This window comes from Vombatus ursinus, unplaced genomic scaffold, assembly GCF_900497805.2.
Source record: "Vombatus ursinus unplaced genomic scaffold, bare-nosed wombat genome assembly UNPS02014781.1, whole genome shotgun sequence".
NCBI lineage: Eukaryota > Metazoa > Chordata > Mammalia > Diprotodontia > Vombatidae > Vombatus > Vombatus ursinus.
The window spans coordinates 8187057-8212662 of record NW_020954559.1 but is presented as its reverse complement, the minus strand read 5'-3'; the positions used below and the strand labels follow the sequence as shown (position 1 = coordinate 8212662).

Here is a 25606-nt window from a genome sequence, read left to right as displayed (position 1 = left end):
GGGGTGAGGAGGAGTGCTAGCTTGGTGGAGCTTGTAGTGGATGTGGAGAGGAAATCCTCCTCACAGTTACAAGACAGAAAAGAGTGCTTGTGGTCACTCATGGACCAGAGCACAGGCCAGGAAAGGAAAAATACCTCACTCTTGATCATAGCACCTTGGAAGAACTGAAAATTTTCAAGTCCTTAGAAGTATCTCTGAAAATAGCTGCACAAAACCCCTGAAACTTGAGACAGTACATTCTCCACACTGGAAACAGACCCATACCTTAAAAAAGAGTTTATAACTCAAGTAATTGGCTGGGATCATGAGCAAGCAGCGCAAAAAGAATCAGACCATAGAATCTTACTTTGGTGACAAAGAAGGTTAAAACATACAACCAAAAGAAGACAACAAAATCAAAGCTCCTGCATCCAAATCCTCCAAGAAAAATATGAATTGGTCCCAGGCCATGGAAGAGCTCAAAAAGGATTTTGAGAATCAAGTAAGAGAAGTAGAGGAAGAACTGAGAGCGATGCAAGATAATCATGAAAAACAAGTCAACAGCTTGCTAAAGGAGACCCCCCAAAAATACTGAAGAAAATAACACCTTAAAAAAATAGCCTAACCCAAATGGCAAAAGAGGTTCAAAAAGCCAATGAAGAGAAGAATGCCCTAAAAAGAAAAATTGGCCAAATGGAAAAGGAATTCCAAAAGCTTAATGAAGAAAATACTTCCTTAAAAATTGCAAGGGCGCAATTGAAAGCTAGTGACCTTATGAGAAATCAAGACACTGTGAAACAAATCCCAAAGAATGTAAAAACAGAAAAGTGTGAAATATCTCATTGGAAAAAAACAACTGACCTGGAAAACAGATCCAGGAGAGAGAATTTAAAAATTATTGAACTATCTGAAAGCCATGATCAAAAAAGGAGCCTAGACATCATCTTTCAAGAAATTGTCAAGGAAAACTACCCTGATATTTTAGAACCAGAGAGCAAAATAGAAATTGAAAGAATCCATCAATCACCTCCTGAAAGAGATCCCCAAATGAAAACTCCTAGGAATATTGTACCCAAATTCCAAAGTTCCCAGGTCAAGGAGAAAATATTGCAAGCAGACAGAAAGAAGCAATTCAAATATTGTGGAAACACAATCAGGATAACACAAGAGTTAGCAGCTTCTACATTAAGGGACCATAGGACTTGGAATATGACATTCTGGAGGGGAAAGGAGATAGGATTATAGCCAAGAATCACCTACCCAGCAAAACTGAGCATAATCCTTCAGGGTAAAAAATGGACATTCAGTGAAAAAGAGGACTTTCAAGCATTCTTGATGAAAAGACCAGAGCTCAACAAGAAAATTTGACGTTCAAATACAAGACTCAAGAGAAACATGGAGAGGTAAACTGGAAAGAGAAATCATAAGAGACTTCTTAAGGTTGAACTGTTTACATTCTTGCATGGAAAGATGATATTTGTAACTCACGAGACCTTTGTCAGTGTTAGGGTAGTTGGAGGGGAAAAAAATTATATGTATGTATGTAAATAGATAGATAGAAGGCACAAGGTGAGTTGAAGATGAAGGGGTGATATCTGGAGAATAAAAGTAAGGGGTGAAAAAGGATTATACTGGAAGAAGGAGAAAGGGAGAGGTAGAATGGGGTAAATTATCTCACATGAAACAGAAAAGAAAAGGCTTATACAATGGAGGGGAAACGGGGGAAGGTGAGAGGAAATGAGTAAATCTTATTCTCAAAGGATTTGGCTAAAGGGGGGGATAACGTATACACTCAATTGGGTATGGAAATCTATCTTACCCTACATGAAAATAGGGTGGGGGGGACAAGAGAGCAGGGGAATGATAGAGGGGAGGGCAGATTGGGGGAGGGGTAATCAGAAGCAAACACTTCTGAGGAGGGACAGGGTCAGAAGAGAGAATAGAATAAATGGGGGGTAGGATAGGATGAAGTGAAATATACTTAGTTTTTTACAACACGACTACTATGGAAGTGTTTTGCATGACTACACATGTATAACCTGAAAAAAAAATTAAAAAACCATCTAAATTATGTGATACTAAAGTAAGATATATGAATTTTGGGAATATATATATATATATATATATATATATATTTTCCACTCAATAGAATTGACAGGCTGTTTAAATAGGTTAGCTTGGAGTTGCTATAATCAGTACCATCTCACCCTCAGGATTTAAGAATATTTTACTATTTTGGCATTGATAAATGAGAAAAAAGATAAAAGTAAAGACATGAATCTATCACCAATTACTAATGAAAAATAGCTACCACAATGAGGTCTATAAGGTCAGAATAACCAAGGTAGCCAGAATGTATATATTTAATCTCTTTGTAAAGTGGAAAGATATAGTAGCCAAGGGCAATATTGCTTTAAAGTATAAGCTCACTTAAGAGAACAACTAGGTGGTGCAGTGGATAGAGCTCTTGTCTTGGAGTCAGGAGGACCTGAGTTAAAATCAGACACTTGACACTTACTAGCTGTGTGACCCTGGGCAAGTCACTTAACCCCATTAACCCACTTAACCCCACCAAAAAGAAAGAAAAAAGCTAATTTGTAAAACATTGGGGGGTGGGTGGGAGAAGATGAGAGAAAAAGTACTGTTGAAAACCACTAACAAAAGAGTTAGAAGTACAATTATCCCTTCCACATTGTAACTTGCCCCATTGCAGCTTTGATACATCTTGTGTTGATGAAATAAATTTGTTTCATTTTTTAAAATTCATATTTATTTTGTTTTTTAAAATTTCTTTTTCATACAATATTTTTTACTTAACCTTGACCTACATATAGCCTATGACCAAGTATTTAACCTAAATTTTACAATAAGGTACTGTAAATATTCCATAAAAGAAAAAGAAATCAGACTTATTCTTTGGTTTGAAGGGAGAGTCAAAAAATTTTATGCAGGTTTTCCAGATCATGGGATGCTGTATTCCTAACTCCTATGATGCAGAAGGGATAACTCTAGTCAAAGACTAAAGGACACTTAATCAAACCAAGAGCATTTGTAAACAAAAATTCACATTTTTTTTAGCACTTTAGCTTTTATAAGTGCTTTTCTTACAAAAACCTTATGAGTTAGGAACTGGAAAAGTAGGAGGGGACCAGGGTATCAGGAACACTGAGTGCCAAACAGAGGCAGGTATGCAAAAGTATGGAAATGATCATAAGCTTTTCTTTGATAGTGATCTAGATAGAACAACACAATTCTACCATGCTACTTAAATAATAATAATAAAACAAGTCTCACCTAGGTTTGGAGTTATCAAGAGCTTCTAATTACATTCTTATACTCTAATTTGGAACAGAATATCTTGTGGAAGTGAACACTGAAAACTTAAAAATAAATAAATTAACATTCTTATACTCTAATTTCATTTCTGAATATTATTTTCTCCTGTAGTAGGGAAACTGATAATCATGCAAGAATGCAAGTAAAAATAAAAGTTCTTAAATTGATTTCATGAGTTAAGACAGGTTTAGAGGTATAGACACCCTAAGATTCTGCTAAATAATCAAACTCATATAGGTTTTAAATACTTTTCTTACAACAATCCTGGGAGGTAGGTAAAGCAACAATATTATTCTCATTTTAGGTACGAAGAAGCTGAAGTTCTGACAAGTGAAATGACTTGCCCAGGGTGACATAGCTATTAGGTATGAGAGGCAGGAATTTCTTAGTAAAAAAATTCATAGTAAAAAAAATCCTAGTAATTTCACTCAAGTCCAGAACACTTTGTACTAAGCCATGCTCCCTCAAAGCTAGGTTTAATGTTTATTCATTTTGAGAAAGCATTTGGCTCAAGTAAAAAAAAAAAAATACAACTTTAAAAAGACCCTTCAAGGAAAAGTTCCACTGAGTTGTTCATTAAAATAAAATTTTATCGAGATCATAATATGTGTATTGGGGAACATAGCAAGGTTTAAAAAGACCTTGTTCTCAACTTCATGGGGTTTACATTTAAATTGCAAAATATAATAAATATTCAAATAACTATAATACAATATAATACATGTTAAGTGCATGCACATGGTTCCAAGCAAAGTTCTATATTTGATCCAGGAGAAAAGGCATTGACCAGGGATAGGTGGGAGGGAAAGCTTCATGAAAAACAGATGAGTTGGTCTTTAATGGGCAGGCAGGAATTCAGCAGATGAGGAGGGGGAGGCAAGAGATTCCAAGCACAACTGATAGCTTGACCTAAGATCCAGAAACAAGAATAATAGGCCATAAATGCTTTGAGGACAGGGAGCAGGCCAATTTGACTGACATTTCGGTATATAATAGTAATATTAGTCAAGGTTCTAAAAATAGACGGATAACAGACTGGGAAGAGCCCTTATTGCCACAAAAGAGTTTCAATTTTATTTGGTAAACAATATGAGACAAATAAGATTTCACAGCAGGAAAAAAAAAATATGACCAGATCTATGCGTAAAGAAGATTAGTTTGGCAGCAAACTAATCCAGAATGCATTGGAAGAAGAGAATGCAGGAAAGACTTGTTAAAAGCCTTCTATAATAACCAATTAGTTTGATAATGAGTCTTCCTACTGAGCTGGTGGCAACTGGAAAAGAAAGGATTGGAGAGATATTAGAGATAGTATATAAGTCAAATCGATAAGAGTTGGCAACCAATTAGGAATGAGAGGTCAAGGATGTCAAGGTCCTGTGACCCTGGAACAGGAAAAACTAAAGGAAGAGATGACTGGTGAGTAATGATAAGGATGCATCTCATATCAGCCTCATAACACTGGGTCACTGCCCAGTCTTTGAACACATAGCCCAGATTAGAGGAAATCTACCCAATTAGCCAGACTCCCAATGAAGTTGCATTTATTTGCTAAATTGAAATTTTGCTTTTCTCTATTGCTCCTGCTCCTTTCAATATAGAGTAGTCAATACATAACCACTCTTTAAGTCCAGACTAAGGAAAACCAGAGTCAAATGCTTTGTTGAAGATCCATGAAACAGCAATAGGTGATGAGTGGGGCCATGTGATAAAAATGAGAAGCAAAAGATAGAGAGTCAGAATAAAGTATTGGAATCTCCATAGCTTTAATAACAGAAAAAGAAGGTCACTAGTAATCTATTTAGATATTTTGCATGGAATTGTAGAAAAAGTTGGACAAGAATCATACAAGAGGAGAAGTTTTTGAAAACTGTGATCTGTATCAAAGAAGAGAATGCCTATTGCAATGAAATCAAAAGTTCTTCAAATTTATGCTTTGATCAAAGTGACATTTGGATGTCCCAAGTAGAATTGTATTTTAACCAGAAAACTCTCTATCATTTTGTCAGCTTCAGTGGCAGGTACATTTACATCCAAGTCCACTGCACCACCTTAGTAAAATGATTGCCCAGCAGATCTCAATAAAAATCTGCCCAAATCTGTCAGCAAAAGGTCTGTCTTCGACTGTCTCCATATATCTAACTGGTGTGACTTTTTATTTGAACTGAGAAGATTCTTAAATCTGAAGTGTCATTCGGATGAGCATGCTTGAACCTGCTGGCAGTTGAACTGAACTGGCTGAGTAGTCAGTTAACTTTTCTATTCAATAGTCAGAGCAAAGCATCCTGAATTCCACTTGGTTACGTTATAAAGTCAGGCAGGTTTGCAAATGTATGCCATTGATTATAAAGCATTCTATGATAAGCATTCTAGATGAAGTCACATCCTTCTATTAATGCTACCTAAAACATAACTCAAAACCCACTCAAATTTTTAATCATCAGGAGCATCTCTTGCCTTTCCATTTTACTTAGCCACATTATTTTCTCTTAAAGTAGGGGAATTACATTATGTAACAGAATGCAAGTTAAGAGGAAAATTTGATTTTAACATTTACAATACTGAAGGCATGATGAGACCTAATCATCCATCAATAAGTTCTTGAATTAATTCCATGAATTAATACATCAGCTACAAGTATTACTGTATAGGCAGCATTTAAAATGTCCAAAGGGACAGATAATGAATTCTACCTCCTAACTCTCAGTAGAGATGGAGAACTATAGTCTCCAGAGAGATTATCAACAATGGATCAATTGACCAATTCATAAATATTAATTAAGCACCAACTGTGTTCCAGAAACTATGCTAGATGCTGGCAATACAAAGATTGAAATAATCCCTTACCTTTTAATAAGGGATACAACAGTTACATATACAGAAAAAATAAAAATAAATAAAAAGCAACATTACCTATAACATTAAATATAAGGTAAGGTAAGAAGGACATCACCCATAGATAAGGGGAATTATCAAAGGTTTTGTATAGAAGTTGATACTTGAGCAGGGAAGAGAGGGATTCCATGGAACAGAGGTGAGGAAGAAGTACAATCTGAGTAAGAAAAACAATAATTCAAAGGTATAGAAATGGGAGATTCAGTGTTATTTGTGAGGAAAAAGAAATGGTTAATTTAGCTAGATCATTGTGTGTGGGAGGGGAAGTGATGCCCAATGAGTCTAAAAAGATTGGTTAGAGTCAGGTTGTTAAGGTTTTTGTTTGTTTGTTTCCAATTTTTTAACATTTTTATTTAAAGTTTTGAGTTCCAAAATCAGTAAGCAATCAGATATAGGTTAAACATGTGCAATTATGTAAAACATTTCCATATTAGTCATTTTGTACAAGAAGACTCAAAAGAAAAAAAAATTAAAGAACATGAAAAATAGCATGCTTCAGTCTATATTCAATCAATATCAGTTCTTTCTCTGGAGGTGGATAGTATGCTTCCTCATTAGCCCTTTGGGACTGTCTTGGATCATTGTATTGCTGAAAATAGCTAAGTCATCCACAGTTCTTCATCAAACAGTATTGTTGTTACTGTATACAACATTCTCTTGGTTCTGCTCACTTCATTATGCATCAGTTCATGTAAATCTTTCCAGGTATTTCTGAAATTATCCTGCTTGTCATTTCTTATAGTACGATAATATTCCATTGCAATCATGTACCACAGCTTGTTTAGCCTTTCCCCAATTTATTGGCATCCCTTTGATTTCCAATTCTTAGCCATGACAAAAAACTGCTATAAATATTTTTGTACAAATTGGTCCTTTTCCCTTTTTTTGGATGTTTTTGGGATATAGACCTAGCAGTGGTATTGCTGGATCAAAGGGCATGCATGGTTCTATAGCCTTTTGGGCATAGTTTCAAATTGCTCTCCAGAATTATTGGATCAGTTCACAACTCTACCAACAGCACATTAGTGCCCTGTTTTTCCTTATCACCTTCTACATCCAACATTTTCCTTTTTTTTTCTCATATTAACCATTTTGATAAGTATGAGGTGGTACTTCAGAGTTGTTTTAATTTGCATTTCTCTGACCAATAGTGATTTAGAGAATTTTTCATATGATTATAAATAGCTTTAATTTCTTTATTCAAAAACTGCCTATTCATATCTTTTGATCATTTATCACTTGGGGAATAACTTGTACTTTTTATAAATTTGACTCAATTCTCTATATATTTGAGAAATGAGACCTTTATCAGAGATACTTGTTGCAAATTTCCTGTCAAATTTGTGCTTTCCTTATAATATTGGTTGCATTGGTTTTGTTTGTACAATTTTTTTTAATTTTACATAATTAAAATCATCTATTTTACATTTTGTAATGCTCTCTATATCTTCTTTGGTCCAAAATTCTTCCCTTATCCATAAATCTGAGAGACAAACTATTTCATGCTCTCTTGATTTGCCTATGGTATCACCCTTTATGTGTAAATCATGTACCCTTTTTGACCTTATCTTGATATACAGTGTGAGATGTTAGTCTATACCTAGTTTTTGCCATACTGTTTTCCAGTTCTCCCACCAGTTCTTGTAAAATAATGAGCTTTTGTTCCAAAAGGTTGAAACTTTGAGTTTACCTTATGCTAGATTACTATGGTCATTTACTATAATGTAATTTGTATCTAAACTATTCCACAGATCCACCACTCTTTTTCTTACTCAGTATCAAATTGTTTTGATTATTACCACTTTATAATGCAGTTTGATATCTGGTACAGCTAAACCACCTTCTTTCACATATTTTTTCCATTGATTCTCTTGATATACTTGAGCTTTTGTTATTCCAGATGAATTTTGTTATTATTTTTTCTAGTTCAATAAAATAATGTTTGATAGTTTGATTGCCATGACATTGAATAAATAGATTAATTTAAATAAAATTGTCAAATTTATCATGTTGGCTCAGCCTAACCATGAGCAATTAATATTTTCCAAAAGTTTAGATTTTAGTTTATATGAAAAGTGTTTTATAGTTGTGTTCATATAGTTCCTGGGTTTGTCTTGGCAGGTAGACTCCCAAGTATTTCATATTATGTAGTTATTTTAAATGGAATTTCTCTTTCTATGTCTTGTTGCTGGACTTTGTTAGTAAAATGTAGAAATGTTAATGCTTTATATGAGTTTATTTTGTAACCTGCAACTATGCTAAAGTTGCTAATAATTTCAAGTAGTTTTTCAGTTGATTCTCTAGGATTTTCTAATTATAACATCATATCATCTGCAAAGAGTGATAGTTTTGTTTCTTCATTGCCTGCTCTAATTCCTTTAATGGCTTTTTCTTCTCTTATTCCTGTAGCTAACATTTCTAGTACAATATTAAATAATAAAGGTGATAATGGGCATCCTTGCTTCACTCCTGATTGTATTTTTCTGGCTTATCCCTATTACAGATAATGCTTCCTGATGGTTTTAAATAAATATTGCTTATCATTTTAAGGTAAGCTACATTTATTCCTATGCTTACCTGTGTTTTTAGTAGGAATGGGTGCTGTATTTTGTCAAAGGTTTTTTCTGCATCTATTGATATGATCAATGATTTCTGTTAGTTTTGTTACTGATATGGTCAATTATGCTGATAGTTTCCCTAATATTGAACTTACATTCCTGCCTTACATTCCTGGTATAAATCCCACTTGGCCATAGTGTATGATCCTTGTGATACATTGATGTAATCTCTTTGCTAAAATTTTGTTTAAAATTTTTGCATCAATATTTGTTAGGGAAATTTTCTTTCTCTGTTTTGGTTCTCCCTGGTTTGGTATCAGTACCATATTTATGTCATAACAGGGATTTAGTAAAACTCTCTCACTTATTTTTCCCCCAAATAGTTTATATAGTACTGGAATCAATTGTTCTTTAAATGTTTGATAGAATTCACTTGTGAATCCATCTGGTCATGGGGACTTTTTCTTAGAAAAATGATTGATGGCTTGTTCAATTTCTTTTTCTAAGTTTAGATTGAGTATTTTATTTCTTCTTCTGTTAATTTGAGTAATTTATATTTTTGTAGATATCCATCTATCTCATTTAGATTGTCAAATTTGTTGGCATATAATTGGGCAAAACAACTCTTAACAACTGTCGTAATTTCCTCTTTTTTGGTGGTGAATTTACCCTTTTCATTTTTGATACTAGTAATTTGTTTTTCTTTCCTTTTTTAAATTCAGTTAACCCATTGCTTAATTTTATTGTTTTTTTCCCATAAAACCAGATTATAGTTTTATTTATTAGTTGAATGTTTTTTTATTTTTAATTTTATTAATCTCTGCTTTGATTTTCAAGATTTCCAATTTGGTGTGCAATTGGGGATTTTTAATTTGTTCTTCTCCTAGGGTTTTTTTTTTTTTCCAGTTCTCTGCTCAATCTCTAAATGCTAATATAAATAAATTTCCCCTAAGTACTGCTTTGGCTACATCCCATAAATTTTGGTATTTTGTCTCATTGTAGCCATTTTTTAAATGAAATTACCAATTGTTTCTAAGATTTGTTCTATGAATCATTTGTTTTTTGTTTTTGTTTTTTAGGATTAGATTGTTTAATTTCCAATTAATTTGTAATCTTTCTTTCTATTGTCCATTATGAAATGTAATTTTTATTGCATTATGATCTGACAAAGATATGTTTACTATTTCTACTTTTCTGCCTTTGTTTGTGAGGTTTTTATGTCCTAATACAGGGTTAATTTTTGTGTAGGTGCCATGTACTTCTGAGAAAAAGGTACATTCCTTTCTATTCTCATTCAGTTTTCTCCAGAGATCTATCTGGAGATAGATAATCTAACTTTTCAGAATTTTATTCACTTCCTTAATTTTTTCTTTTTTTTTTTGGTTAGATTATCTAGTTCTGAGAGAAGAATGTTGAGGTGCCCCACTATTACAGTTTTATTATCAATTTCCTCCTGTAACTCAGTCAATTTGTCCTTCAAAAATTTAGGCACTATGCTCTTTGGTGCATATATGTTTAATATTGAAATGACTTCACTGTCTATGGTATCTTTCAGCAAGATATAGTTTCCTTTTTTATCTATTTTAATTAGATCTATTTTTTTTACTTTGACTTTGAGATCATGTTGCTACCTCTGCTTTCTTTGTTTCAGCTGAAGTATAATAGATTCTGCTCCAGTTTCTTACCTTTACCCTGTGTATATCTCTCTGCTTCAAAAGTATTTTGTTGTAAACATCACATTGTAGGATTCTGGTTTTTAATCAATTCTACTATCCACTTCTCTTTTATGGGTAAGTTTATCCCATTCACATTTATAGTTTTGATAACTAACTGTATTTCCCTCCATGCTATTTTTCACTTATTTATCCTCCTCTCTCTCTTACTCCCCACCCATTACCTCCTCACAAATGTTTTACTTCTGATCACCACCTTCCCCAATATACCTTCCCTTTTATCACTCTCCCTCCCTTTTCTATTATCTCCATCCATTTTTACTTATTTATATGGTAAGATAGATTTCTATATGAATTGCATGTGTGTTTTACTCCCTCTTTGAGCCAATTTTGATGAAAGGTTTAAGCTTTGCCTGCCACCACCCCTTCTCATCTTTCCCTCTATTATAATAGCTCTTTCATGCCTCTTTTGTATGGGATAATTTACAACTATTCAATCCCTCCTCCTTCTTCCATTGCAATATTCTTTCTCACCCTTTCATTTTGTTTTTTGGGGGTATCATCCCATCAAATCACCATATATCTCTGTCTATATATACTCCTTTTAATTGCTCTTAGAGTAACAAAGTTGCTAAGAGTTACAAATATTATCTTGCCAGATAAATATATAAACAGTTTAACCTTCTTTAATTTCTTATGTTTTCCCCTTGTTTCTTTTTTACCTTTTTATGCTTCCCTTGAGTCTTTTATTTGAATGTCAAATTTTCTATTCAGTTCTGGTCTTTTAACTAGAAATGCTTGAAAGTACTCTATTTTGTTAAAGGACAACTTTTTTCCCCATGAAAGATTATATTTAATTTTGCTGGGTAGGTGATTTGTGGTTGTAATCCTAACACCTTTGCTTTCCTGTATTTCGTATTCCAAGCCCTCCAGTTCTTTCATGTGGAAGCTGTATAATCCTGATATTTGAATTGTTTATTTTTGGCTGCTTGCAATACTTTTTCCTTGATCTGTGAGCTCTGGAATTTGGCTATGATGTTTCCAGGAGTTTTCATTTTGGGATTTCTTTCAGAAGGTGATTGGTGAGTTCATTCAATTTCTATTTTGCCCTCTGGTTCTAATATATAAGAGCAGTTTTCTTTGATAATTTCTTGAAAAATGTTGTCCAGGTTTTTTTTTTTAATCATGGTTTTCAGGTAGCCCAATAATTCTTATCTCTCTTGGATCTCTTTTCTAGGTCAGTTGTTTTTCCAATGAGAAATTTCACATTTTCTTCTATTTTTTTTACTTTTTTGTTTTTTTTTTTGTATCTTGATGTCTCACAAAGACATTAGTTTCCACTTCTTCAGTTCTAATTTTTGAGGAATTATTTTCTTCAGGGAGGTATTCTACTTCCTTTTCCATTTGGCCAATTCTATTTATTAGAGGGTTATTTTCCTTGATAAATTTTTGTGTATCTTTTCTCATGCTATTGATGTTTTTTTCCATCATTCTCTTGCATTACTCTCATTTCTTTCCCCAATTTTTCTTCTCCTTCACTAATGTGCTTTTTAAAATCCTTTTTAAACTCTTTCAGGAACTGTTTTTGGCCTTGAGACCAAGTTACGTTTTTCTTTGAGACTTCACATATAGCCATTTTGACACTGCTATCCTCTTCTAAGTTAATACCTTGATCCTTTCTGTCACCATAGTAACTCTATACTCAAGGTCTTTTGTTGTTTGTTTGTTTGTTTGTTTGCTTATTTTTTTCTACCTTTTTTGTGACTTGGTGTTTTTATGTGAGAGTTGGGCTCTGGTTCTGCACTGTCCCAAGCTTTTTGTGCTGGGGCCCTGGGACATACTTCTGGCTTTCACTAGGCTTCAGGGCTTAGCTTCTTGTTTTCACTGGAGGATAGGCTGGAGGGTACCTTCTGATTTGTACTGGGGTATAGGCCTCCCTGTTGGCCCCCCTGGGGGTAGAGTTTAGCTGCTGGCTTGCTCCAGAGGTGGGGCCTTACTGCTGGGTTGCTATGGTAATAGGCTCTCTCTGCTGATAGGCCCCAGGGGTGGGGTCTTGCCGTTGGCCAGCCTCAGGGCTTCATTTTTAGTCAGCAATAGGGTCAATGCCTAGTTGGAAGCTTGTGCTGGGGGTGGGTTCACTGGGGTGGGATCTTGCTTTGTTGCACAGACTGCTCATTTGCCTAGGGGACTGCTGGTTTGCATGAGGGCAGGGCCTTTCTGGTGGATTACCCCAGGCTTGACACTTACTGCAGGCCACACTGCTATGAGGCTGGCTAATGCTGTGCCCACCCATGGACCTCAGTCCCCTCCCACCCTGGTGAAAAGACCTTTCCTGCCAAATGGCACGCTACTTCCCTGCTCCTAGACCAATTCTGAGGTGTTTTTCTTATTGTTTGGAGGGGAATTTGGGAAGGCTTCAGAGGGTTCCTTCCTCACTCTGCCATCTTGGCACTAGAAATTGTCTTTAAAGGGTCTTTAAAGCTAAACAGAGAAGTTCATATGTAATCCTAATGTTAATAAGGAGCTATTGGAGCTGATTGAGTAAAGAGTAACACACTAAGATGTGAAATTAAGGAGAATACTTTGGTAGTATGTGTAAGATGGAGTAGGGAGAGATACAAAGCAGGGAGCTCAGGTAAGAGGATGTTCTAATGATCTAGGTGAGAAGTGATGAGGGCCTGAAATGAGAAGATAGAGTAGTATGTGAGCAGACAGAAAGGATCAGATGTGAGAAATGTTGTGAAATTAGAAACAGTAAGATTTGGCAACTGATTGGAAATAGGTGAAGGAGAGTGAGGAGTTGAGGATAACGCCAAGTTACAAATAGACAAGATTGGAAGGTTGAGGCATTTGGAAGAGCGAAGGGTTTCAGAATTTAAAAAGAAAAAAAATGAGTCCAATTTTGGACATGTTGGTTTGGAGATAGTTCTGAGATATCCGGTTTGAAAAGTGCGAAATGTAAAGTATTTACTTAAATTATCAGATAGCCACTGTATCAGTTGATTTTATCTTTTTTTTTCCCCTTGGTTGCAAAGGAAGGATCATTTCTGGGCAATGGTGGGACATATCCAGAACAATCATGATTATAAAAGAAAAAAACAACAATACAATTTATTTTTCAAAATGTAGGTTAGTGTGGGCTGACATTAGGTCTGAATTTCTGGCAGAGCTAATTCCTCCTCCCATAACTTTTTTAACAGAGTTTTCTCTTCAGAACATACTGGGGTGAAATATTCCTGTTTTTTACCTCCTCCAGATGAAATAGTACAAAAAACAACTAACTTCTTTAACTTACTCCAAGACTTTTTCAATAGCAACATCCAACAGTGGTTAGTTTTTGTGACAAAGGGGAAATGCTTGCAGTGTATTGGTACCTATTATGGTACATCATGTTCTTTCCTTTCTACAAAATGTCCTTTCTGTAATTTATTAAAATCCTGTAGGGAAAAAATATGGCTTGATATGAAATCAAGTAGACTGTGGAGTGATTTTCAGCTTGCAGCCTTTTATTTCAGAGGTGCTGCCTAAAACTAAATATACATTTATATTTCTAACAGGGGAGAGCAAGACTGAGTATTAACGTGAATCACTGGGAACACAATTATACAGTTCAAAGTGTGCTTCAAAATCATTTTGAAGTAAAGTGTATATCTGAAAAATTCAACTCAAAGTTTTTTTTTTCTTTCTCCTCTTTTAAATTGTTCAAAGGGACACTTTCTGTTCTGGTTCTCACTGTTTGACCTACAAAAGTTCTAACACAGAAGCCGTATCACAGGATGAACTTTAAAAGGGCAAACTAACATTAGGAAGAAGACAATTATAGATGAATCTATCCATTGCCCAAATAACCAGTTGAAAAGTAGGGGGAAAATGCCTTCAGTTGATTAAATAGAAGGCTAGCAAGCAATTGCAATAGAGAATTCTGATTCTGTGTACTTGTGCTTTTAAACTATCTGCCTTGATGTTGTATAGCTAGCCCCATTAGAAGATAGCCAAGAATCTTACAGAAAAATGTGTTTGGGGACATTACAGTTTTCTTATTGAACCTGAAGTCAATTAAAGATGCCTCTGAATTTTAGGAGAGAAATACCCAAGAAACATAAAAGTGCTCGTATTGCCATAAATTTGCCCCTCTGCATTGTGTTCTTGGTTTCTGCAGAGCAGATTCCAAGTACTCACCATTGGGACCTTTAAAACATGAACAAGGTGACAGGATAGATCTGGATAAATAATGGTAAAGTAACTAATTAGTATTTATTCAAGCCAGAAGGGAAAGATGAGGAGGGAGAAAACTTCTAGGCACAGGGGGCAGCAAATAAACACATGCAGAATCTGGAGGTGGAATGTTTTGTTCAAGAAATAGCAAGGGAGTCAATTGTCACTGGATCATGGAGTAGGAGCCAAAGGAATGGAAAGATTGGAGGTGAGGGGACAAGTAAGTTATCTATTACTGTTATTATTATTAAACATAAATGCTTATGCCTGAAGTTATATGTATATATAATATATATGATTATATATAGATATATATATATACCTAAAATTATACACACACTCACATATTATATCCACATGTATTTCCATTAACAGAAATGGCAAAAGGTGTTCAAGAACAGCCCAATTTTTTAAATAAATTTGCATTTGCTAGATGCTATGCTTGTAGCCAGAATAGTCACACTCAGACAACCATTAATGCTTTTTTATGGTAGCTTAAGATCAGCAGTTAACCCTTCTCTATTATGAAAACTCAGAGAGGCAGACATATACCATTCTATTAACTTATGCTTCTACACAAAAAGGAAACAAGAATTTATTAAGTACCTACCATATGTCAGATACTGTGCTAAGCATTACATAGATAGTATTACATTTGATCCTCACATAGGTGCTATCATAATCCCTATTTTACAATTGGGAAAACTCAGGCACATAGATAACAGTTAAGGTCACACAACTAGTAACTATTTGAAGCTAGACTAGATCTGTACTTAAGACTTCCTGACTCCCAAATCAGTGCTCTATCCACTGTACAACTAGTTGCTCTAGAGTGATAGCATTAAAAAAAATAGTGTCACCTAATCTATACTTTTTTTCTTTTAATATTTCAGTGAAACTAGTGCTTGCTCTGTGATAAGTTCATCATCTATCTTGGTCATACAAATCTTGAGGATGTCTTTTATATCCTTTCCTCTAGGTAAGGATTTGTTGATACTATGATTCACAGCCATATAAGATCACCAGGAGAATTTTAGTGTTAAAAAAGGTGGATTTGTGTGGTGGTCAGGAGCTTGAGGTTGTTTTAAGTGTGCTGTAATTCCCCAAATGCAATACAGCTCTCTTCCACTTGTTATTTAGTTCTGGTCCAGTTTTTTAAGCATCTAGAGTGAATGTCCAAGATAAAGATGCTAATGGACTTATTCAACAGGCTTCCTGTAAACTGATTGTTTTATTTGGGCAACATGTATTTTTCTTCCCAGTGGATGTTTTCTAATTTTAAAAATCACTTCTATTGAAAGTTTATGAATTTTACTGAAAAGATTTTGTACCATTCTAGGGCTCAGTGTTACCAATAGGAGCGAACAGGAGCATTCAAAGAACCTCAGTATCGATAGGGTAGTAACTATAGAGAGTAACTATGTTACTCTCCTGTTGAAAAACTCCAGGGACTCTACTCAATAACTCCAATAGCCCCTTAGTGTTTCTAGAATAAGACATTATTTCTTATTTTTGTATTTTAAAGTCTTTCATAAGCTAGTTATTATATAAGTATACACACACACACACACACACACACACACACAGATATATATATGTATATCTATTTCTTTTTTTCCCCTACACTATGGAGTCCTGCCAAACTGGCCTTCTCTATGTTCCTTATACATGGTATTATATATCCTTTCTCCATACCTCTGCACTGACTGACCTTCATACTTGAAATATACTCTTTCCTTTTTTTTCTCAAAGAATCTGTATCTTCCTTCAAGATTCAGCTTAAGCTCCACCTTTTATGGAAAGCCTTTCCTGATCCCCCAAAATTGGAATGTTCAACCCTCTAATTACTTGATGTTTAATGATCTTGTATTTATTGTGGATTTATTTTGTACATACTTGCATATATATATGCAATCTCCACTGATAGATCATAAACTCTTTTTGAATAGAGATTATTTCATTTTTTTAAAGCCCCAGAACCTAGCACAAAGTCAGGTATATAGTAAGTCCTAACTAATGTGTGTTGATTGATTGATTGGTCTTTTCCATCCTCTTAACAATGTTCTTTTCTTTGAGATATCCTGAAAAAAAACACTTTCCTCTAGCATGGCTATCTTCCATATTTAATCAGGTCCATTTATTCTTCTCACTTTATTTAAATTCTATTGCCACTATCATCACATAGCACATTGGATAATTAGATAATAAAAGTCCAAATGTAGTAGTTTAACTGTCATCATTAATAAGAATACATCATTAAAGAAATGCTGAGAGAACTGCTCCATTTCACATCTGTTTGTTGTCCTCTCAGTTTTATCTAAAAATATTATCTAGTGATCTGATTTAGTTGGGTCACACAGCAGATAATTTTTCCTCAATCAAATTAAAAAAAACATTACTAAGCATCTACTATAAGATTGCATCATGCTAGAAACTGTGGAAATAAAGGTAAAATGAAAAATGTTTCCTGATCTCAAGGAGCTTGTATTAAGAAGGACATAGCATGCATAAGCATGCATATATGTGTTGGGATTTTGAGTAGGGAGTATTTGAGTAGGGAGAGTTTATTATTAACTGGAGGGAAGGAGAGCGAGATCATCAAAGTCCTCCTGTAGGACTTGTCATATGAACTGAACCTTGAAGTGAATTCTAAAAGGAAATATTTTGCCATTGAGTTGGTCGCCCATAATCTTTCACCATCATCCTGCATAACATTTTGAAAATAATGCTGCACTCTAAAGCAACATTGTCTTTGGCAGCCTTGTCTCTCTGCTTGATAGGGAAATCAGGCATTAGCTAATGGAAGCTATTTTAGTCTTCTTCTGGACTCTTCTTTGCATTGACTTTATGTTAATTCACATTTTCTAAGAAATAGTGATGAGTCAATTTCTTTTTCTTTAATCCATTTTTCATTTTTCAGTCAAAAACATGTCTAAACAGCTGAGTTAAATCTGTTGTTAACTACATGCAGTATCTTATACTTTTTAAATTTATTGTTATTTATGGCCTATTTACCAAACAGTTGGAAGTGTAACAACCCATCACCAGCTAACCCTAAAATGATTGCTAGGTGGGTAACTAGGTATTTCCTATCTCTAAAAATAAATCCAATTCTATATGTGTATGTTTTTGTGCAATGTTTTCCACATCTACCTTCCCAAATGCTTCTTGAATAAAGCAGTCATGATATGTAAGTGTGAAACTGCTAATTAACCTATACTCCTTTGTTCTAATTAATTTCTTCAATGAGAATCATTCAGTCATCTCATCATCAATCATCACCAATCATCAGTTATCACTCACTCATTCATTCATGCATTTGTTCATTCATTCAGCAAGCAACTATTAAGCACCTACTATGTTCCACAAACACACGCTAAATGCTAAGAAAAGACAAAAAAAATAGAACCTGCCTTTAAGACCTCAAATTTTTTGAAACATTTTCATTATCCTTTCCTATGAACATCTTCACATTGACGTTATCAAGTTTCAAGGGATATATTGCCTTTAAATTTGGCATATCTTGTCAGGGTCTTCATAGGACATTTTCTCTCATTTCTCCTCTTCAACAGATGGTAGTGTATATTATTATCTTCATAGATATGCTTACACTTACAGTAACAATACAAGGCAAGTATTCCATGAAATGACATGTCTTGTGTCTTTGGGCATATAAAACCTTTATTTTATTCTTGGGGGAAAAATCCTGAGTTGTTTTTCTGCAAGCTATAAATTTTTATTTCTTCCTTTTCACAAAGAGTGATACTATTAATATGTATATATCTCTAAATCTGCATTCATGTGTCAACTTGTTTATTGTACAACTATCCCACATGAAGAAGACAAAGAATTAAATTAACAATTTTATATATTATGAAAAACTGTTTAATGCTTAACAAGCCCTGCTCTTTTTTTCGGTCACTCTTTCATCATCAATGTGCAAGTGAAAGAGGACTGACAGGACTAAGAGTCATATTATATATTTATCCATTCTCACGTTCACTCCAAATTATTAAGTAAGCAGTCAAATTTCTGGTGACAGACTCAACATATGAGTTATATTTGACTGGTTCATGAAAAGCAAACAAAGGTGCTGCTCAGGATGCATAATGGCATGGCACAGTCTTCCTGAACTCTTCCCCTCCTAACATTAGCCTTCAAAATCTCAGTCACTTCCATGCCAGTATGAGGCATTAGAAGAGAAAACAAAACAAAACAAAATAATCTTTAAGTTAAATTTGAATGTTTAGTGTTCTAAGATCTTTTTAACATTTGCTTTCATAAATCCCTTATTTAGCTTTCACTCAGAGTCTTCAAATAAGCTCTGACAACATATCCCTCACTAGTCTTAGCAGGTATGTGGGGCAAACTACCAGTTAAAAAGATAAACTTTCTTAACACTTTGCCTTTATTTTATTTTATTTTATTTTATGTTTGCAACCTCTTTCCTTCCCTCAAAATCACACTTGGCTTCTCTTAGCACACTTAATCCTTAGACTATTGTCAAGAGCTATTCTACTGTATTTGTCTATTGGTAATAATCTGAAAACTGGGCCTGGAGTCAGGAAGACTGGAGTTCAAATCTGGCCTCAGACACTTACTAGCTGAGTGACTCTGGCCAAGTTACTTTATCTCTCTCTGTCTCGGTTTCCTCAGCTATAAAATGGCATTTACCTCACAGGATTGTTATGAAGATCAAATGAGATAATATTTTCAAAGCACCCAGAATGGTTCCTGGCACATTTTAGGTACTATGTAAGTGTTTACCCCTTCCCTCTTCCCTGTCACAGAATGGAAGGAAGATACAAATGCTGTGCCTCACATGTAGTGCCTCTACCTTTTGATTCTGTTCCTGTATATAATTTTACAGCTTGCTTAACAATTTCCTCAAAAAGTTAGACATTCCATTCTCCAACTCCTACTGCCGTCTTCCTGTCTCTTTTTTCACCATTTGAAAATTATCAAGTGAAACAGAACTTCTTTCAAATGTTGGGTAGGTGGCAAAATGGATAGATTTCTGGACCTGAAATCAGGAATCCTAGAGCTCAAATCTTCCTTCAGACACTTAGTAGCTATGTGATAATAGATAAGTCACTCAACCTACTTCATACTCAGTTTCCTCATTATATGATGGGGATGATGATAGCACCTACCTTACAAGGGTTGCTGTGATGTAAGAACCAAATAAAATAAGTAATGTGATTTGTAAAAATTAAACTAGATTACAAATACTGTTATTATTGTCATTAGAATCAAATGAAAAATAGTGATTTCTTCAAATTCAACAATGGGGTATAACAAAAGACTTATGAAAGATATTTAAGGAAGAAATTTAAAAATTAAAGTTTAAGTTAGATATAAATAGAAAACCAAAAATTCACAATATATCCCTATTAATAGACCTTGACATTATGATGGAAATTTAAAATATGGACATCAATTATGTATGTATTTATTCTTACAATCATCACATTTAGCTCCATTACTCAAAACATCATAGACTCATAAAGTAAGTCCAAAATTTTCATGGTTCTAACTCATTTGATAAGTTCTCCTATGAAGCAGATAAGTGAGACTTTGGAACTTAAGAAATTGACTAGAAAATTAAAAAACAGTCAAATTATAGAATGAAATGATAACTTTAGTGATGAATAATCAAAATTTCAGCTGAAACAAATTTTTAAAACATTTTACATAATTCACTATATATGTAAAATTTATATATGTGGGTATATATGTGCATGATATGTGTGTATACATGTATTGTATACACATATAAACACACCTTTATTCACAATGTTAATTTTTTTTTCTGAATGCTTCATGGTTGTATATATTACTCATTATTTTTTTCTTCCAAGAAAAGTGAATTTAAGCCATTATACTAACCAACATAAAACCCATTAGTATAATTCTACAAAAAATATTATTTAAGGTGCAGTTTCTACTAAAAATAAGAATAATTTTACATGATATAAATTGAAGGCTTATTTTTATAGAATAGCTCTTTAGAGTTCTCATATGTTTAATACACCAAAATCTAATGCTGGCTCCTAGCCCTATATTTCAGCCTGAATTTCTATTTGTAGCTTTCCCTTTCTATCATAGATATAATAGTCACTACTTTTGGCAAATTCAATCATGGGGAAGGGAGTAGATGTGCATAGAGGAGTGATGGGAGGATGTGCTGGTGGGAAACAGTTTGCTCCAGGCCAGTGCTGCCATGATGAGAGAGCGTTGGGAGTTTCAGTTTGTGGTTGGGCAATGGTGCAAGAGACATCACACAGTTCAAGAATTTCTGCCAGTTGCCTAGCGCTGAAATATCCCTTCCTCTCCTCTATCCTTAGAAATCTGTGACTTGGGACAAAGCCCTGATTGCTAGTATAAAAGTCCTCACCAGAGGGATTGAGATGCTTTTGATGACTAGGGTATAGGTAGACAACAGTTCTTTTGAGAAAAAGATGGAAAGATTGAGTGTTTCAAACTCGGTAACAATCAAAAGTGCTACATGAAATCTCCCCTTACCCCTAAATGAGGTAATCTTAGGTTCCTTAAAAAAGATATAGTATCTAGAACACATAGATTTTTTTTTCCAATTCAAATGTTTGGTCAGTTTGGGGAAACAACATTTTAGTAGAGCACTAATTAACTGGAGAGAATCTATAAGGTGACCACTTGAGGGGACTGGATAAGTTAGAGGATATGTAACATAAAAATAAGTTGAAGGAACTAGAAATGTTTACTCTAGAAAAGAAAAGACAGGGAGGTCATGATAGAAGTCATCTAATATTTGAAAGACTGTCATCTGAAGTAAGTAAATATTTTTCTTCTTGACTCCAGAGGACACGGCTATGAACAAGGGATTGAAATTGCATTGAGGGATATTTAAGTTTAATGTAAAGGAAAATATCCTAACAATTAATGTTACTCAGGAATTGTGTTTCTCTTCATTTGAGGTCTTTAAGTGAAATCTGGATGCTTAGTAATATTGGGAATGTAATATAAAGGATTGCTGATTAAGCAGATATTGGACTAAATGGCCTATGATGTCCTTTCCTATTCTGAAATTCTGTAATTATTTATAAGTAAATAACATATTTTCATGTATACATCTTGCTGTAGCATAAATTATTGTTATAAAATATCACCTTAAAATTTAAGAGCTAAAAAAAAAATTTAAGAGCAATTTTTTTCTAGAAATAAGCTTCCTTCTATTGTTAGGATTGGGAAAATACAAAAATATTTTTTTTTCCTTTGGTTATTTTTCCTTTAAAAAAAAACCAATGACATAATAGGTTTCTATGAAATATTTACTTCTATAACATTTTAAATAAATTTTAAACTGGTTTCACTTATATTAAAATTATATTACTTAAGTATTAACAGTGTCTGTTTCTATAAAAATAAATCCACCCTAGGAAATTACCTTGTCAGAAAGGAATGAACATTTCTAACAAGAAGATATCCTATTGTGGCTTTTGTTAAAATATCTGAAGAGTGAATTTGATAAATTTGTAGAAAAACTGCATGTTGCTTGGATTACAGTTTTATTTATCAAATGCATAGCTGCAAAGTTTTAAAAATATACACTTACGTTTTAGTGAACTTATGGTTTTAGAAAATATACACGAAATTTGTAGAGAAAATCCAAAAGGAAGAATTTCCTTATTGTTACATGTTTCCTTGTCCAAAGGTTCAAGCAGAGTAGAGCTTTATTTAAGACCATATGTCTACTTCCCAGGAATGGAATCCAAATACATTCAGCATTTCATGTAACCACAAGCAATTTTAATATATTACAAGCAAAATGAGTCCTCTCTGCAAACTCCAAGTAGGCAAAGACTATAAGTTTGTATCCTCTTTGTACAATGTGCCAAGGATATCATTTGCACAATTAGATGCTTGATGAATGCTTTCAATGACATGGACAATAAAGAAGTTCTACTATATCACTATAAGATGAGCTCAAATAGGTCAACCAGACATTTTTCTGTCTCCTGGTTTTTTCCCCCTATGTCTAGGCTCAGTCTAAGTTTAACTGCGCTGTTTTTGACCTACAGTTCCAGTAAATTTTATTTTTTAGAAAACAACCTGTAAGCAGGGAAATTCTCCAAGTCCTTGTCAACTCTCTTGAAACCATTTTGGAGGAAGCTTGTGTCAGCAGTGCTGAATCATAGTTTTAACTTCTGAGGCACAGGCTTTTGTTTTGACAAACCTTTGACTTTCTCTCCAAATTCCTACAACTTCCTGTCAATACTGGGCTTTACTACATTTTATCCCAACAAAGCCTCCATTTCATAAAGATTTGGCTGTAATATCCCATGAGAAATTTGGAAATTGTTAGTATGCATATACATCATTAATATTTTTTATTGTGATATTACTGGTATCTCTAATATGGCAGGTTTTTTTTTTTCTTTTAGATTCTTGTGGGAAAATGTTTTGGATTTATAAATTCTCATAATTATTTAAAATAATAAAACATTTATATATTTACCAGATGAACCAAGGATGGTAACTCAGAGATTCATTACATTCCCTGCTATCACTGAAACAATATTGAGAACACTATTACTTGAAACACCTAGGTGGCACAACAGATAGAACATGGAATCTGAAGTCAGGAAGATAGTTTGAATCCAAGACTCACATACTTAATAGTTGTGTGATTCTGTGCAAGTCAGTTACTTAACTTGTCTCTGACTCAGTTTCTCCATCTGCAAGATAGTGATGATAGCACCTATCTTGGGTGAGGATCAAATGAGTTAAAATATGAAAAGTGGTTTCTGCAAACCTTAAAGAGCTATGTAAATGTTAGCTGTCATTATTTCTTAAGGATGATGTGATGGAGGGAATTACCCTCCAGACACAGGATTGGATTTAATGCCTGACCTCTAGAGTCCTTTAAAACTTCCATAAATAAATCTACAAACCTAGGTGATACTTAGATTAGCTATTTGTGTATAGTTGGAGAGGCTTTGTTGTCAATGAATTTGGACATATTTTTTAAGTTCCTAGTATACTACCATTTCTTAATAAAAGAGATGACAGCCACTCTGTATCTACTTGAAAATGAAGTGAAATGTTGACAGTTATTTTGGTTAATTTAATCAGTGAAGAATGCCAAATTCTGGCCAAAATAATCCATTCTAGAACACAAATTATCTGGTATGGGTCTTTCCATTGATTAGTCAAATAGCTGTCAAACAACTACTTCAATTGACATTAGGTCTGAGAATTGTCTTAAATCTTTAGAGGGTGTGGGGGGAGGTGAGGGGAAGCAGAGATGCACCAGTGAGAGAAGGGGGGCTTTGATTAGTATTTTCATTTAGCTAAAACAAATTAACTTTTAAATCAGCACTAGTGGGCAGATAATGTAATAGAACTACTTAAGGGTGATGAGATTTGAGGTGGTGTTCCAGATAATAGTACTTACTGTCTACTTAAATCTGTCCCTATTCTAGCCTTTTCACAAGCTTCTCAAAAGGAATAATTATGGAAGAAAAACATACTGAGTTCATTTTCTGAATAGGAAAAGTAAAAAAAGGATAAGACCATTAATTTTTCTTCTTGCTTTTGGATTTTTTTTTTAGTTCTGTTTATTTGGTTAATTTAGTCAATGAAGAGTGCCAAATTCAGGCAAAAATAATTCACTCTTGATTATTTTTTTAAAGAATGAAGTGCTTTTTGAAAAAAAAAATGATTGTTAGAAGAATAATGTTAGACTGAAACTTAAAAAAAAAAGAAATTTGGAGTGAGTTAAGGAATGGGAAAGACCCTCAAGTATTTCAGTACCTTAGTCTTCTAAAATATATTCCTATATAAATAAAAAAATAGTTTAACGGCTTCAGATGCAAATATAAGGATTTGCTAAATCCAGTGTGAGTAAGATGGGATTTGGATATTGCTCAAAGAAAATGATTTATTTTTTTTCCTCCTAAATGACTACTATACACAATTGTGTTTAATAGCAAAAGAAAACTGCAAAGGGCAAGAATTTTTTTTTTCAGAAAAAGGTTTCTTTTCATTTCATAATTTTTATGCAACCAGGTCTAGGCTTGAAAATTACTCATAGTTTCATGAAGGTGATGTTCAGGTTTTACTCAGGATTTATTATTTATTCATTTTTCAGAAGAACAAATTATACCTTCTGTTACATAAAACCTCAAAAACCTCAGAGATAATAAAATTCGTGGTTAATTAAAATATTTTAGCAGCAAGCAAGATGAATAAGGCAATATGAAAACAGCAATAAAATCACCTTATTCCAATACCAAAATAGGATAAGCTACCTTAAAGGGGCAGGTTTTGTTCTGGGCACTTGAAATTTTTGAATGAGCTCTATGATACCATGTTAAAGAGGGAAGTTTAAAGACTTCCACCTGTCAGAGAGGGACATTGTCTCTTTTGACCAAGGCCAAAAATTGTACTATCAGTATAAACATCTAGTGAGCTTTGTTATATTGAAAGCACATAGGTATCAGTAGAAAAGTCAGCTCCAATATAAACCTTGCTGGCATCAGTACAGGTAAATAAGAGAGAAGGAATATTTTAAAAATATGTTTAAATGTTAAATTAAAATTTAAAATAATTTTAAATAACATATTTTTAAGATAGTAAGTAAGGATTTAAAAAATGTTTTAGGGTTTAAAAAGTACTTGCCATACATTATCTTGATCCACATAATAACTCCTAAGTCATAGTACTGTGGTGATTATTATTTATATATTTTTTTCGTATGAAAAGCATGAAGCTCAGAGAGGTTTAGAAATGACTTGCTTATGATCCCATAGCTTATGAAAGCGGAAATGAATTCAGGTCCTTCCAGATTCCAGGCATAGTGATTTTTCCATTGCATTATATTATCTTCCTTCCTTCCTTCCTCCCTCTTTTCCTTCCTTCCTTCCTTCCTTCCTTCCTTCCTTCCTTCCTTCCTTCCTTCCTTCCTTC

General features: G+C 33.9%; 1 protein-coding gene across 1 annotated transcript in view; it reads right to left on the bottom strand.

Moving 5' to 3' along the window:
* The window catches only part of LOC114046108 (unconventional myosin-XVI-like), a 682808-nt gene that overhangs the window by 254873 nt on the left and 402329 nt on the right, over positions 1-25606 (bottom strand). The gene's annotated exons all lie outside the window — the stretch shown is intronic.